Genomic DNA, 15,449 nt, shown 5'->3' with positions numbered 1-15,449 from the left:
AAGTGTGGTTGCTTACGGAAGGTACACAATGAGCCTCCACGCTAAGCATGTCCCTGTACACCTTATTTTAATCTTCAATAGCAATGCTTTAACTTTTACATCACTGTGATGCCCTTTTTTCAATGAAGAGAACGTAGCTGTGAGAGGTGACTTGTGAAACAGGAAGTCAACCCAAGGACAGCTGAACCCACATCCTATGTTCTTTAAATCACGGGCTATAAGTAAATATATCATCTATCCAGACAATTAAAACTATATCCTTATTAAATCCATCTACAGAAAGAACTATGAAGAAGACATGTTCCTTGCCTCTGGCTACGCATTTGTAAGAGAGCTATCAACAACAGTTTCTTCACCTCTTGGATCACTATTCTGAGACTCATAGACCCCACTTTCCGGAGAAAACTCGAGCACATGTAAGCAGGGTAAACTCACTGAATACTTTCAGTGGAGGTTGGTAATCCCTGGATTACTTGAGTAGAGACAGTACACTGCCAGGAATTCAAAAGGTAGGGAAGTTTTGAAAACAGAGCTATCCACGGAGACTAAGATGGAAAGAGCTGGGACCTTTGAAAAGCATTCCAGCAAGCGAGCCCCAGGCAAAGATATGAGAAGAAAGAGGAGCGAAGCAGAGAAATAGGTAACAGACTCAAACATATCTGAGGCATGAGTTTGTGACCTGCGGAAAGGATGTGAGCAGGAGGTAACAGGAGCTTCACATCCAAAGCTCCTCCCCTCTCTCAGGAGCTGTATACCCAACAGGAAACTATTCAACCCCTTTGTTTCCTCATCTACAAAATGGAAATAAGAACAATCACATTGACAGGCTGTGCCACGGCACAGGGAGTACTATCTCTTATACACTTGGAACAGACAAGTGTAAATGTCAGATACACTGTAGCCATTTTCATTTAAAACACCATCACTACTATCATCACTATCATCATAACCATAGACTGAGGCTGGCAGGGCCTCACCAAAACTCTCACTTCCCTGCTACATCCAAAGGCACTTTACCCAAAAAGTTTCCAGGTAAATGGAGACTACCAAATATTCTTGGAAACGCACACCTTATTGTTTATTCTCATCAGTACAAAAGCATGAAGTGAACAGTACACAAAAGGAGGGGAAACTATGGTAGTCTTTGGGGTATCTGTGTGGGGTTCTCTTAAAAACACAGTATCTACTCTTTAATGAGAATGGATTTCACTACTAAAAACTAATGAGATTATGTCAGTAACACCACACCCATAAGCAGACTCGAGAACGTGATTTTTTTAGAAGACTTTCCACATTCAGTTACCAATGTGTGTTACCATCTGAGCATGCCATGGGAACCAAGAGAACAATGGCACAAATGTCTGTCCAATTTCTCTTTACCACTATGTTTTCATCAATAGTTTGTTTTCAGTTAACAGTGTGATCAAAGGACTGATACAAAAGCTGGAATCTACTCGTGAGCACTCGAGAAAACACATGGAGGATGTGTAGTGGAATAATGCTTTTGTACACTGGTTTAATAAAATGCTGATTGACCAGTAGCCAGGCAGGAAGCATAGGTGGGATAAGCAGACAAGGAGAATTCTGGGAAGAGGAAGGCTGAATCAGGAGACTTTAGCCTGCCATCCAGGGAGCAGCATGTAATGGCACACAGGTAAAGCCACAGGACACATAGAGACATATAGATTAACAGAAACGAGCTGCGTTTAAGTGTAAGAGCTAGTTAGTGGTAAGCCTGAGCTAATAATGGCTTGAGCAGTTTGAATTAATATAAGCCTCTGTGTGTTTATTTGGGTCTGAGTGTCTGTGGACTGGAAGGGACACAGGAAAACTTCTGACTACAAGGATGATTTGTTTTGACTCTTCAGCCATGGTGACACAGAGAACATTCATGAGACCCTTGCTCTTTCAAATGTTCCATGGCCAGCCAATATCTGCCAGAGCAACACTGCCATAGTGCGAGCTGGGGAAAAAAGAAGTAATGAGAAGACTCAGCCATTTCATCTTCCCCAGAAAGTTAGCTGGGTTTGACCTGCTTATCTCTTTCATCTACATGGACATGATCTACAAAAATCACCATGCCCCCTTGATTCAATGCATACACATGAAAGGGGAGTGCAAGGATTCCAAAGAGCCTCTGTAACCCAAGTGACTATTGTGCATCCACCAACCTTCCCCCTCTGCTTTAAATCTGTGTTCCTGCAAAAGCAGGGAAGTTAATGAGCTCAACTCTGTCAACAATGAAAATAAACAGAAAATCTGATTGTTCTAGGGCAAGGAGAGGAATCTGTTCCTGACACCGGGACAGAGAGAAGGAGTGGCCAGAGGATAAAATTGTTAGCATCTTTGGCTGAGAACGAGAAGGAATGGGCTGACAAGCTGAACACCATGTGGAGACTGGAATGGAATAATTATAAAATACCAGTGTCTTATCACAGCCAAAGCAAGGATTTCTCTGAAGAAGAAATTCGCAAATGTTTTTGTAGAAGCCCAGGTGAAGTCTCACAGTCTCAAGTCATGGAGCCAAAGCAGCCTTTGGGGTGCATTCAGAAAAACCAAAAAAGGAAGCACTACGAAACAGACCTTCCTCTCCACCTAACACCAGTCACACCAGAGATCCCCAAGAGCATACAGCAGGAAAGGAGGCTGCTAACCCCATCAAGACTCCATTGGTCCTGAGAATTCTTCTCACTCTTAAGTTCCACAAATTTTCTTTGCTAAGACTAAGAACTGGAAACACAATGGTTACAATTAAACGAGGCTCTGTCCTCACCAATCTGGATCTCAGTTTCCCTGTGCATAAAGAGATTAAAAACTAAGGAGTTAAGGCAAGGAATGTGTGACATATGCATTAGGAAGGCCTGGCCTTCATGCCCACTTAGACATCTAGTCTTCCCTGGTTCTGAGGTGTCCTTAGAAGACTATTACAGAACATACAGTAGTTTTCCAGGGTGGACACAATGTCACTCTATAAAAGTGACCATACTCAAATCCTGGTTATTCTTCAGTATGTATTAAGAATTAGCTCACTCCGAGCTCACAAGTTCTGTGCTGGAAGCTGAGATAAACAAATGGCAAACAACAGATAGAAAAGAACAATACAGTCTGCCTCAGTCTAGCTCCCACTGTTCTGGGGCATGCCCAAATAAGTGGGTGAACCTGGAGGATGCACTCCCAACCCTAGCACCCTAGTGGAGACCCTCAGGGCCCTTACTTGGATGACAAGTCCTTGTTTATTATTAGTAGGTGTTTCTTGCTAAGTGTAAAAACTGCAAACATCACCAAAGAAAAGGACCTTGTGGGTAAGTCAGTGGCCCAATAGATAATGGCCCTGACTATGGATCAAAAGAAAAGGCTTTACCTACATTTGTGAGAACATAGCTTAGTGAACTCTGCTTCAGAGAACCTTGCTATTCTTCTAAAACTCTTGATGCTCATTCTTTAATTGCACAAATATTTACTAACCACTTATGAAGGGCCAATGACCAAAGTTGGACCAGAGCGGAAACCAGAAAGAAAAATGTGGCCTTCAGGGGTGAAGTAAGTTCTCAGACGTGGTCCAGAGAGTATAAGCCAATGCTGCCAGGTCAAAAAGCCAAGGCTGTGTAGAAGCATGATTAAATGTTGTATCGACACCAGAGGCCTTTCTCCTGATAGTCTTCATGGAGGCAGCATGCAGAATAAAAGAGACATCTTGGGCCAGACCCAGGCTGTTTCCTCCTCCAAGGGAGGGTTTTACCCTTGCCTCTGTCCCTCTGGACCACAGTGCCCCTCCACAGATGTCTGTACAGTTCTCTACTGTTAATTCAGAACTCTGATCAGAAGAAACTAAAACACTGAGGCCTAACCCATTAGCCTCAATCAGAAATCTCTTGTTTTTGTTTGCTTGCTTGGTTGTTTGGTTTGGTTTTCACCCCATTCCTGACAGCCTGTGATCTCTGACACAGCACACATTCTAGTCCATTTTATTCACTGTTCTATCCCTAACACCAATGCAATCATTGGCAGGTCTGATCCTTAATAAAAAATTGCTTAATAAACAAACTCCAGTGTATTAGTCTCTGTAAGGACTGGAGAAGGCATGAGAGAGGGAAGGAACGATGAAGGGGGTGGGGGTGGGGAGGAAGCAGGGATGCAAGGCAGGAAGGAAACCACACATTTACAATTGTGTGGACTTGCAAAATAAATGCACAAAAAATGCCAACTCTTCAATGGTACTAGAATCAAGTATGCTCAAAAAGAGGTCACAGGAAAAACACTGAAATGCTTCAGAACTTACCAGGCAAAGTACAAACAAAATGGCTGGGAGAACAAAGTCAGTTTCCTATTTCTGCTTATTTCTACTCATTTCTTCTTAAAAGACTTGAAAGAATTTGATGAAAAAGAGTCCGTAATGTCCCAAGATAAAAGAACAAAGGCAGAAAGTAGTAGTACTGGCTTTCTAAGCCAGAGGACGCACGAGTCCAGCCTCCTCTAGGATGAGGCAGAGGGAATTAGTTAACTGGAGACAGCCTATTCTATATTAGGGAAAGGGCATTACTTCTTCACTGGACCCCACAGTCGCCATGGAGATGCGAGTTCAATGTGGCCAGACCTGGTGTTTGAATTAAATGCTGATCATTCAAATACACTGGTGGGAAACTTCATTCCCGGGTTGGCAAGTGATTTTTCTTTTGGATCGTTTTTGTTTTCCAGTGTGTGGGTCAGAGCAAAGAAGTCTGCGGCCATGAAGAGGAAGAGGACAGCATCAGTGGTATGACTAACTATACCCATGGAAGCAAAGGCCAAAGCTGTTCAGAAACACAGTCATTTGCGGTATTGAAGCTAGGGACACTTCTCCCAACAGTCATAAAGAGGTTGGTGTAAAACCCACAAGGCAGGCACCAGTATTGAAGCCAGGGACACTTCTCCCAACAGTCATAAAGAGGTTGGTGTAAAACCCACAAGGCAGGCACCACACATAACCAGCATTATAAATCCCTACCTTGTACTGATCTTCTTGTAATGGGGCTAGAGGCATAATGCTAAATGGAATTTAGTTTACGTTACATAAGTGGTGGGCAGGTAGGGAAGATATCTCTGGCGGATCTCATGATCAAAATCTCTGCTCATCTGGATGACTTCAGGCACAGATTGTGCAATAGATTTCCCTTAAGTGATCGCTTTTGTTACTTATAAAATCCTCAGACTTTCCTTAAACGTTTCAAATGACACACTTTTCTCCCTTCTTTGTAATAAGGTATTCAGGAGGAACAGGGGAACCTCTTTCTTTTTTTTTTTTTTAAATGAAATCTATTTATTTATTTTTACATCACTAATGTAGTTTCTCCTTCCTCCTCTTCTCCCATTCTCTCCCCCAATACCTCCCATCTGCCCCTCCCCAATCCACTCCTCCTCTGTTTCTGTTCAGAAAGGGGTAGGCCTTCCAGGAACATCAACAAAACATGGCTTATCAAAGTTGCCTAGGGCTAAGCTCCTCCCCTTGCATTAAGGCTGTGCAAGGCAACCCAGTATGAGAAGTAGGGTCCCAAAATGGGAACTTCTTTCTTTGAGATAACAATGCATAAACTTCAGGTTTTCATGGCAGCCTTTATAAGGACTGAGCTGCGCTATGATCAAGGTTAAACTTCCAGACAAGGACCTGGAGTGCATTATCTGATGGTGTTTCAAGTTCAAGGCCATTTGCTTGACTGGACAGCCCATCTGGTAACGGAACTGAGTGTGGAAAGCTGCCGAGTTTGGCAGGTCTCCAGTTACACGCCAAGGGAAAATACAGGAGCAGGGCTGAATGTCTCCCTAAGAATGCTGCTGCTCTGTTGTCCGTTCGGGTCATGAACTAAAGCGTGGTGGAGTGGAGTACCACACAGGGATGCCTCATGCAAGCCTTGAAATAATGAGTAATGATGGGGAGGCTGGTTTCAAACCAGGCTCTTATCACAGCTAGAACAAGTACTGTTAAATTTCATCTCCATCACATGCAGTCCGTTCTCTTCCGGTGTTGCTTGGGAAATGCATTGTTCCAGCACAAGTATCAGAGAACAGCATACTAACCCAAGGAATGTGGGTCTGCCCACAAGAACCACTAGGTGACCACAGGACACTGCACCCATCAGGCCGCACAGAAAGCACAGATGCACAGTGTAAACACACACCAGCTGCCTCAGTTTACCACACATGGTATACACACCACGCCCAACTCCAGATAAGTGGACTTGTATGGCCCTGTAACAAATTACCTGAGGCCACACTCATAGACAACCTCTAGGTCATAGTCAAGACCAAATGCCAAGTGTATTGTGTTTGTTACATTGCTTAACTGATTAACAAGCATAAATAGAGCAACTATTTTCATTAGGCTCCTGTCTTCTCTTTCTTTCTGAAAGATTTTTAATATTATACTTCTAGTTTGATTTTAGCTGTACACCTTGCAAATGTCTATGCATGATTTTGCACAGGATGGTGACGTTTTTAAAAATATGTGTATGGGGCTACAGGGCTTCGATGACTTACCAGTTAGGAGCCCATATTACCCTTGCGGAGAAAGGACCCACACATGAGGATGTTCACGGTTGCCAGTAACTCCAGAACTAGGGGATCTGACAAACTCTCTGGCCTCCATAACTACTGGCATGCACACACATAAACTCGCATGGGTACAAACACACACATAAGATCAAAAATAATTTTTTTCAAGTGTGTTGTGCTAGAGCATAACTGATTGAACTAGTAATCTATACAAAGTATTATTTTTAATATGAATTTTGCTAGAAGGCAAGCTCAACCAAAAGATACAAGATGCGAACAGGCACTAGTTCAAGTTTTTGTGAGTTCATTAACTCAGTTTAAGAAAGAATGTGTTAAATACGCTTATAAGTAAGTCTGCTATATGTCACAAAAGCACCACCCCAAACCGTGTGTTTGCTCACTGTAGGAAATGAAAGCAAACAAAATATGAAAAAAAAAATGACCTGGGTTATCATCTCCACATGCAAACACTCTGAACTCTCACTCTGTCCCTTTTCTGTGTGTCCTGCTATAGGCACTGTATCTCCAATGGTCTTCGATGGCGGCTTAAACTATTTATTCTGTTTCTCTTAACTCAGTTTTACAACCAAACTGCGACTTCTAAGTGTAGCCTGCTTTCCTGAGAAGAAAGCGCAGTGTTACCCAGATGAGCCACCCTCTGGATATTAACTGAGAATATGTTATCTGCTCAGTGTCAGACTCTGTGACACAAACAGGAGTGTTCAGCGGAGTGGGCTTAACCAAGAGGATTTCTTAGTTTCCAGATTTGTTCTCGCGCTAACATTTTTTTTACTCTTTAGATTAATTACTATTTTCATTCTAGTTCTAAGATTTGTTAAAAATACAAATTATATAAATAGCACATTCAGAAAAGAAAATGGACTTGTATTATTAAGCTTCTGCAAATTACAGCGTTAACAACTGCCTCCTGCCCTTTTGTCTGTCGCCGTCTAAAACCCTGTACCCCCAAAATTAACTGCATAAAGCAAAGCTGCATCGGAATATTTTTAAGTAGTAAATACACACATTAAAATGTCAGGATGACTAACTACTATTTTCCTTCCTTTTTTCTTCTTCCAGCATAGTTATTTTGAGTGTGTGTGTGTGTGTGTGTGTGTGTGTGTGTGTGTGTGTGTACTTAAGGGTTTAATAAATTATGTGGAAAGATATATAGCTATGGACATATATACAGCTATTAACATATATATTTGTATGATTACATATAATATGGGAGTGTTATATTTAAGCCTGATTCTCCTTCTTCTGAGTAAGTTAAATTTCCTAAATATGACACACAACTTAGCATTAAAAGCTGCATGGGGTTTTCCATGTATCATTTTTAGATAAGACACTAAGAACTAATTAGAAATAAAGGCTGCAAGATGAAGTTAAAAAAAAAAAAACCTGGAAAGGCTGGAAATGTAGCATAATTGCCAGAGTGCTGGCCTAGCATGCACAAAGCCTTGGGTTTGATTTCCAACATCCATAAACTGTATGCGGTAGTACAAAACAGTAATTCCAGCATTAAAGAGGCAGAGGTAAGAGAACCAGAAGTCAGAGGTTCAAGAGCACCCTCATTTACATAGTAAATTGGAGTCCACCTTGGGCTACAGGAGACCTTGCTCCAAAAATAAAAATAATAAAAATAGAGTTGGCAACCCATTCCATATATTTGCCAGCTCTGAAATTATACTTGATTTCTCTCCTATTTAAGAGTATGCTGTTCAGTCAGTCACTGTTGTGGTCTAAGAATGAGGAAGGAAGACCACTGGGAAATTACAGTTACATCCTTGTGCCTTCAAGCATTACCTCCACATTTGAGGCTATGCTTTCTCTCAATGAAGACAATGCCTCATTATCCCAACAACATCTGCCTGGAGTATGGCCTTCGGTCAAGACCCCTGCCTCTCTCAAAGCATCTCTGTGTATGACAGGATGGATGCAGTGTCCAGATGAGCCCAGCCAGTAACTCTTGCAGACATCCCACGACTCCCCCTTAGGCCCACAGCAACTTTTCTAAAGTGGCTGTGTTCAAGAAGTTTCTACCAAAGCCCACCTTACTTACAGTCAAGGACAGGGAAGGCAGGACCATCTTCTCAAGGACAGGTAGTGGCAATGTCCAGGGGTGATCTAAAGCCACCCTGAGTACAGCAAGTGTCTCTTTTCATGCTCTGCTCCATTGTATGTTTTGATATCAGCATGAGAGAGCACCTCAGTTATTGACCAGCTGAATTACAGACACATCTGTGTCTCTCTAAACACCTAAGAACTACTGGTACCCCAGAGAGGCAAGCACAGGGCTTGGCTTAGGGCTCCTGTGTCCAGAGGATGCAAATGTGTTCATGTGAGACCCTCAGCACTAGAAAGTCAGGGCTTTACTTTGTAAAATTTTTTTACAAAAAAAAAAAATCGTGTAAATATTTTCATTTGTTAAAATATCAATGAAGTTCCCTTACATTTTTTTTAACCTATCAATCTTTATGGAAACAGCTCTGTATTTACAGGCTCATGTTCCCTTTGGAGATACTGAATATTAGTCAATGGGAATCCAGATGACGACGTCCCAAATGAGCTTCCATTCAGATGCCACTATCATTTGCATAAGCCATTGGGTACAGCCATGTCTTGGGTCCCTAGTGACCTCCTTGAGCTGGAGAGGAAGTAGGGAGGGAGAACATCCAGCCATGGCTAAGGATGAAACTAGGCTCCTCTATTGAGACAGTAGCTCAGAATCCATTACTCAGTAGAGTGTCAAAGAGATACAAGAAGATAAAATCCTTGGCTGCACTAGACACCGGAAAGGGGGAAGGAAAAAAAAAAGCCACAAAATGAAAACTGCCTTTCAAACATGGTTATAGTTAAACTTAAAAAAAAAAAATCATCACATGATTTTGTCTCTAGCACTGTAATGAAAAGGAGCATTGACATCCAGTGGGAAAGCAGCATTTTATGATCTAAGCAGTAATTACTACAAAGCTCATTTGTAATAGCGTGGCCAATCCTCACTTTGTCTGACCCCAACAGCCAACATTCTCTGAAGTCAGAAACAAAGGACTTAAGGTCATGTCTAAAGTTTTTATAAGTTAAAAAAAAAAAACTGACTTCACTTTGACTGGTGTATGACATTTTTCCAGTCTGAAAGAAAACCATTGCTACATATCACAAAGCACCAGTGGTCACCACTCAGCAAACCAAACCCTGGCTAAGCTCATAAACAAGCTCAAGCAGTGTGCCACGATAACCAGAAACTGCCTCATAAAGAACTGGAGGCTGCAGTTGAGCCCTACCAATCTCCACACACCAGCTCCACGCTCACATGTGAGCTCAGAAAGTCCCCTTGCAAGCCTTTTCAACCCTGGGACATCAGATACTAAAAATGAACAGGAGATGAAGCCAGGAAGCAGAAACTCCAGAATATGCTAGAGTCCGGTAAATGCCCTTCTCACTGAAGAAATCGGTGACTTATGTAACCCACGCAAAAGGCGGCTGCCCAGCCCTTCTCTGCCACTCTCCTGTAAGCCCTGAAAAAGCAAAATCAGACTTACCCTGAGGAGCCATCTCATAGGCTGACACAGAAGAGCCTGTTGACAAGCTACCTAACTTCACTGGGCTTAATCTCCCCATCCACCTACTAACCCCTGTGACTGCCTGTGCATCTGGCTTTTGTAAAAGAACTTCTGCAAATGTATGGTGGATGAGTAATCGTTGCAACTTCATAAAACATGCCAAACCCGTCACCAGTATGAGCAGTTACATTTACTCACCACATTTTTATGTGCTTTTATTTATTTTCTTTAGTGAAATTAGTGTTTTTTGCTGATGTCAATTCCCAGTCCTTATCCAAGAGGCAGGAGGCTGTCTGTTTTATGTATCACTTTTTCTGGGTCTCTGTTGAGCTAATGTATGAAGACATGGCCTGGCAGACAAATCAGCTTTGACAATTTATACTTCTATTATTTGTCTAAGCCCCATGAAATATCCATTCAACATTATTCTCTCTTCTCGAATTGAAAAAGTTAATATTGTTTGATTCTAATAATTATTAGAAATATTGAGGCTTAAATCAATTTCTCATTGTCTCTCTACCTGATCCTTGCATTAAAAACTGAGCAACTAAGCACTGTATCCTTCTAGAACCTTCTATGTACATATTTCCTGCAAGCACACACACACACACACACACACACACACACACACACACGCACGCACGCACGCACGCACGCACACATGTGTAAGCATGCGCACACAAACATACATATGCAAACATAGTCATATACTTCAAAAACACTAAAACCTTGGAGATTGATAAGTGTTGAATATGAGAATATTCCAAATTTTATTAGGGTAACAGACCACATACAGTAAAATATCCTCATTGAGATCAAAGCAATATTTGTAATCAAGCACATTAGTATTTCAGCTGGGAAACATGAATATTCAACTAAGTGGTATAATAATGACTATAAATAACCTTCTGTCATCTCAGGGAATTCTGCCAAATGAGACATCAGAAAAAAATTGATACCCTTCAACACTCAGAGAGACTTTTCGATTTCAGAACTGCGGATGAGGAATTTCTGACCTATAGTGTTGCTCAGTTAACTAAGCAAGTTTTGAATACGTTAGCTGTTTTGATCATATACGTTCAGAAAGGGAAATTTTGACGGTATATTCAGACATAATTAGAGCCAACACTGCACCCACCCACAGAGAGCTGAGGGCTTTATTTGTAAATGTATCACATACTTCCTGGGAGTACCAGTTTGGCCACATACAAACTCTCTCTCTCTCTCTCTCTCTCTCTCTCTCTCTCTCTCTCTCTCTCTCTCTCTCTCTCTCAGAAAACACCACTCTAGTTTTCTAACAAGTTGAAAACAATGGCTTTTTCAAGAAAACATCACAAGGCACAGTGCTACCATAGTTTTATGTTGGTACCATGTGGACACATTATCTTTCGGGCTCCTCAGCTTCTTTTGAGACATTTCCTAGAGTAAAACAAACAAACAAGAACCCTCTTTTCGTGAGTTTACAAGGAGATAGAGATGGTTTTTGCATTAGAATCCAAAGGTTTCTGTCTCCTGACCCCTCTGCATGTAGGATGCAGACAGATAAGCTCAGCCAACCAGCTAAGTCGGAACCAGCATATGGGCATGTTCACTGATGGGGGAAGGAGAGAATGTATCTGGAAAGCTGTGGGGCCAGGACTGGCTGTGTGGTACTGTTGGGGGGGGGGACTAGGAGGAATGATGGAAATGGCAGTCTAAGAACATCAGTACCCCTGTGGGCTCAGGACGACCACGCTGTTGCCATGCTCCTCACTGCCCATCCTCACCTTATTCTTGGGCCTCTTGTAAACTCTCTCTGGGCTTCCTGAGAGAGTCCAGCTTAAGACACAGCCAAGAAATCTGATGGCCACAGGAGTCAAGTTCTCTTAATGAAGTGAGGCAGAGTGATGCAGTACATAGATCTGATCATGACCTGAAAGCCAAAGACTTCCGCCTCCAAAAACGGACTCCCATCCCCCTGTTGCACTAACTGACTCTGGGCATACATACTTTGTACATATGTATACTACTCCTGTGAGCCCTCCTCCACCCAACTCTGGCTGAGTCTCCTACGTATCCTTCCTTCCCTGCTGACTTTGGGATGCCAGTGACATCCTCGGCCTTCAGATTAACCTCTAAAGCTCACCTTTCATCATGTCTGTCTGCCATCCCTCCATGGACAAACAGTAAATACTTGCTGACTGAGCAATTGCCAGGTTCAAGTGGAGCGGCCTTGACTAACCTGCTACAGAGGGGTAAATGAGGGAGGGCAAGTAACTTAGAAATCTCAACATGTGTAAGGCAGCTCCCTAAAATGCCATCATGAAAGTGAAATCGGAGCCGGAAAACCAGGTTGTTGTGGAATACATGTGTGGAAATACATCTTGAGGATCCAGGTAAGTTACTTAATGAGAGACACTCACACAGAATGTTACCCCCGGGGAAAAAAAAAAGAAAAAAGAAAAGTCCGCCCTCACAACCACCATCATAGCACACAACCACAGACAGGATCTAGATCTGACAGAACTTCCTTTGCGTGACAAGGAGAGAAAAACCGGTCACTCCCAGCATAGGGAAGGGAGAAAAAGAAAGAAGAGAAAAGGAAAGCCAAGCCACCTCTTGGGTGTCTGAAATCTTCTGCTAGTCTCCTCCTTTCTGCTGACTATCTGGGAGCAAGCACATCATTAGTGAAGGTAATAATGGAGGTATGCAACTGTTGACAGCCGTCATTTACTCTCACCAACCTCGTGCCAAGCATCATGGCAAACTGCCAGGCATCATGCTGACCTGTACCTTAAGTGATCTCCATGGGCATCACCGCAGCCAATATTTACAGCAAGCACCGTGCTGGCCACTTTATATGCATCACCTCGTTTCACCCTCTAGCAATTCTGCAGCGCTCAACAGCATGAATCCACTGTACAGAAGAGGGAAGGGAAGTGTGGGGAGAGGAAGGCTAACTTGTCATTCCTTTTAAGCTCTGGGATAAGACCAAATGCAGGGGAAAATGTAAGAGGATGCCACGTGGGACGATTTGAAGCTTGGAAAGATAAGGAAGAGATATTTCCAAAGTTATGGCAACACCATGCCTTGCTATACTACCTGTTTATATAAGGCAGTGTTCTCAGCACCCTGATCATACAATCAAAATATAAGCTAACTCTAAAAACCACTAAAGATGTTCTGTGACCTCTAGTGTCACAGATTCAGCCAAGTTTTAATTCTTTATATAAAAATATATAGCCAGATCCACTTACTAGTATATGAATTAAGTCTTCAATAAAAACAAAATTATATGCATGTCAAAAATAATTTTGAATAAGCTCCTTTATGATTTATTATCAGTAAATGTTTGCTTTTCAAATGTATTTTATATGCCTGTATCAAGTAAAATTTTTTCATGAAAAAAGAAAATGTAGATAGAGAAAGCTTGAGTAGTTCTTGTCTAGGACCTAGGTAGATCTAAATACCACTGCAAACAAAATAATTGTGCAAGAAATAAAAGGACAGGGACTTTAAAACCCTGCTGGGACATGAGTCACAATCTTCCATATTTATAATCCATGTCAAGGTGGCTTTAAAATTTATACCACATTCCCATTACAGTTATACTGACTCCTCCCTCCCCCCCCCAACTTCCCAACTTGTCTCTAGCAATTGTTTTCCAATTCACAATCGAAGATGAATACTTTTGCCCATTATAATAACTGTGAATTCTCAGAAGCATAGGATGAAAAGCTGAACAGATCAAATAAATATGCAGGCCTGAATTCCTATCACCAGACTGATGAGACTCAAGCATACTTTCCTTTTGCTATACATGTTGTTGACCATATCTTTTGTAGATCTGGTTTATAAACCAGTCCAGTCTAGTCTGAGGGTACTTTGAGAAGACACACTTGGAACACACATGTGTACACACACACACACACACACACACACACACACACACACACACACCACTTGAGTCCATCCTTTAATTCACTGTCAATGTTTTCTTCTCCAGCAAATAATGAAACAATTAGCTCTCTGCCACCTACTAATTGCTATCCCACACTTATATGAACCACCAAGAAATAAAATTAACAAGTCCATGATGCTTGTGATGTCAGATCTAAAGGTGAGTTAACATTTGATTAGGTTTCAGACCAAAATCAGCCAGGTTTTAAACACAGAAATCAAGTCAGATTATTGTTCATTTCATAACAGGTTTTACATTGAGGAGAATAATTCCCACTAGATTCATCTCATGTCCAGTAATTTTTAAATTCGTCTATTTAGGACATGGTCTCTTTATGACTATAGTCTGCCTTTCTATGTCTGAAGCAGTACAGAAGCATATTTGTCATGTAAAGCAGTATAGTAAAGTTTTGAAAAGCTGCTGAGCTTGTGTGGACTTGGGCCACAGACGTTTTCCTTCATCAGTTCCAGGTTAGTTAGCATCATCTACCTCCTACAACTGAAACAAATTTTAATTAGGCAGAACCTATAGGCGAAACTGTCATATTTCTCTTCTGGGGTGAAAGTAGGTTGTCCTTTATATCATTAAAATAGCTGCAGATTAATGAAGGATGCTAGCTAATCTTCTTAAATTATTCATCTTAAAATACAACTTTGAAACTATACACACATAATCCTGCAATCTCTCGTCAAAGCTCCTTAAGCCAAGGAGAGTTAATGATTTTCCCAAAGCCCAAGCAATGTGCATTCCAGAGCGGAGCAAGCTGCACATAGCATCAGCTCCGATTAGCCTGGTGCTAGGGCCTCCAGTCATAGCTTGAAGCCAGCTGCACACAAAGGCATAGATGGTCTTAAGTGGAAATCTCATGTGCATTTCCCAGCAGCAGAATCCAATACCACCACCTTGAAGCTTCCCAGAGCTTCCATCCTGTGGAATCCTTAGGTGTTACATGCTGCCCATCACAGATACCCAGGTTTTTTTTTTTTTTTTTTTTTGGTTTTTCAAGACAGGGTTTCTCTGTGTAGTTTTGGTGCCTGTCCTGGATCTTGCTCTGTAGACCAGGCTGGTCTCGAACTCACAGAGATCCACCTGGCTCTGCCTCCCGAGTGCTGGAATTAAAGGCGTGCGCCACTATCGCCCAGCACCCAGGCATGTTTTAAAGACAAACAAGGTTTTCGGGGACCTGGGCCCCTAGCTAACAAACTTGGTTTTCTGTGTATTTGGTATATTATCTGATTACTGGTTTGGCATGACAGCAGATATAAAGGTCAAAAAAGAAAAGAGGCAGAGGGAAGAGAGAAGAAGAAGAGGGGAGGAGAGGAGAGGAGAGGTTGCTAATAAGCATATACAAGAAGGAAGGAGGCACCTAGGGCAGGTGTCTGACCTTGGGACATAGCAATATGATCCCTGACATCTAC

At 42.0% G+C, this 15,449-nt stretch overlaps 1 protein-coding gene across 8 annotated transcripts in view; it reads right to left on the bottom strand.

Moving 5' to 3' along the window:
• Nucleotides 1-15,449, bottom strand: part of Mitf (melanocyte inducing transcription factor) — a 218,843-nt gene that overhangs the window by 117,746 nt on the left and 85,648 nt on the right. Inside the window, exon 1 of one of the 8 annotated variants that reach the window (XM_037203945.1) lies at nucleotides 10,071-10,515. The exons of the other annotated variants lie outside the window; for them this stretch is intronic. The gene's annotated coding sequence lies outside the window, so the exon portion shown is untranslated. Of the gene's footprint in view, nucleotides 1-10,070; nucleotides 10,516-15,449 lie in introns of those variants that run through there. 8 annotated transcript variants of the gene reach the window in all.

Source organism: Peromyscus leucopus, chromosome 3, assembly GCF_004664715.2.
Source record: "Peromyscus leucopus breed LL Stock chromosome 3, UCI_PerLeu_2.1, whole genome shotgun sequence".
NCBI lineage: Eukaryota > Metazoa > Chordata > Mammalia > Rodentia > Cricetidae > Peromyscus > Peromyscus leucopus.
This window is presented reverse-complemented; position numbering and strand designations above follow the sequence as displayed.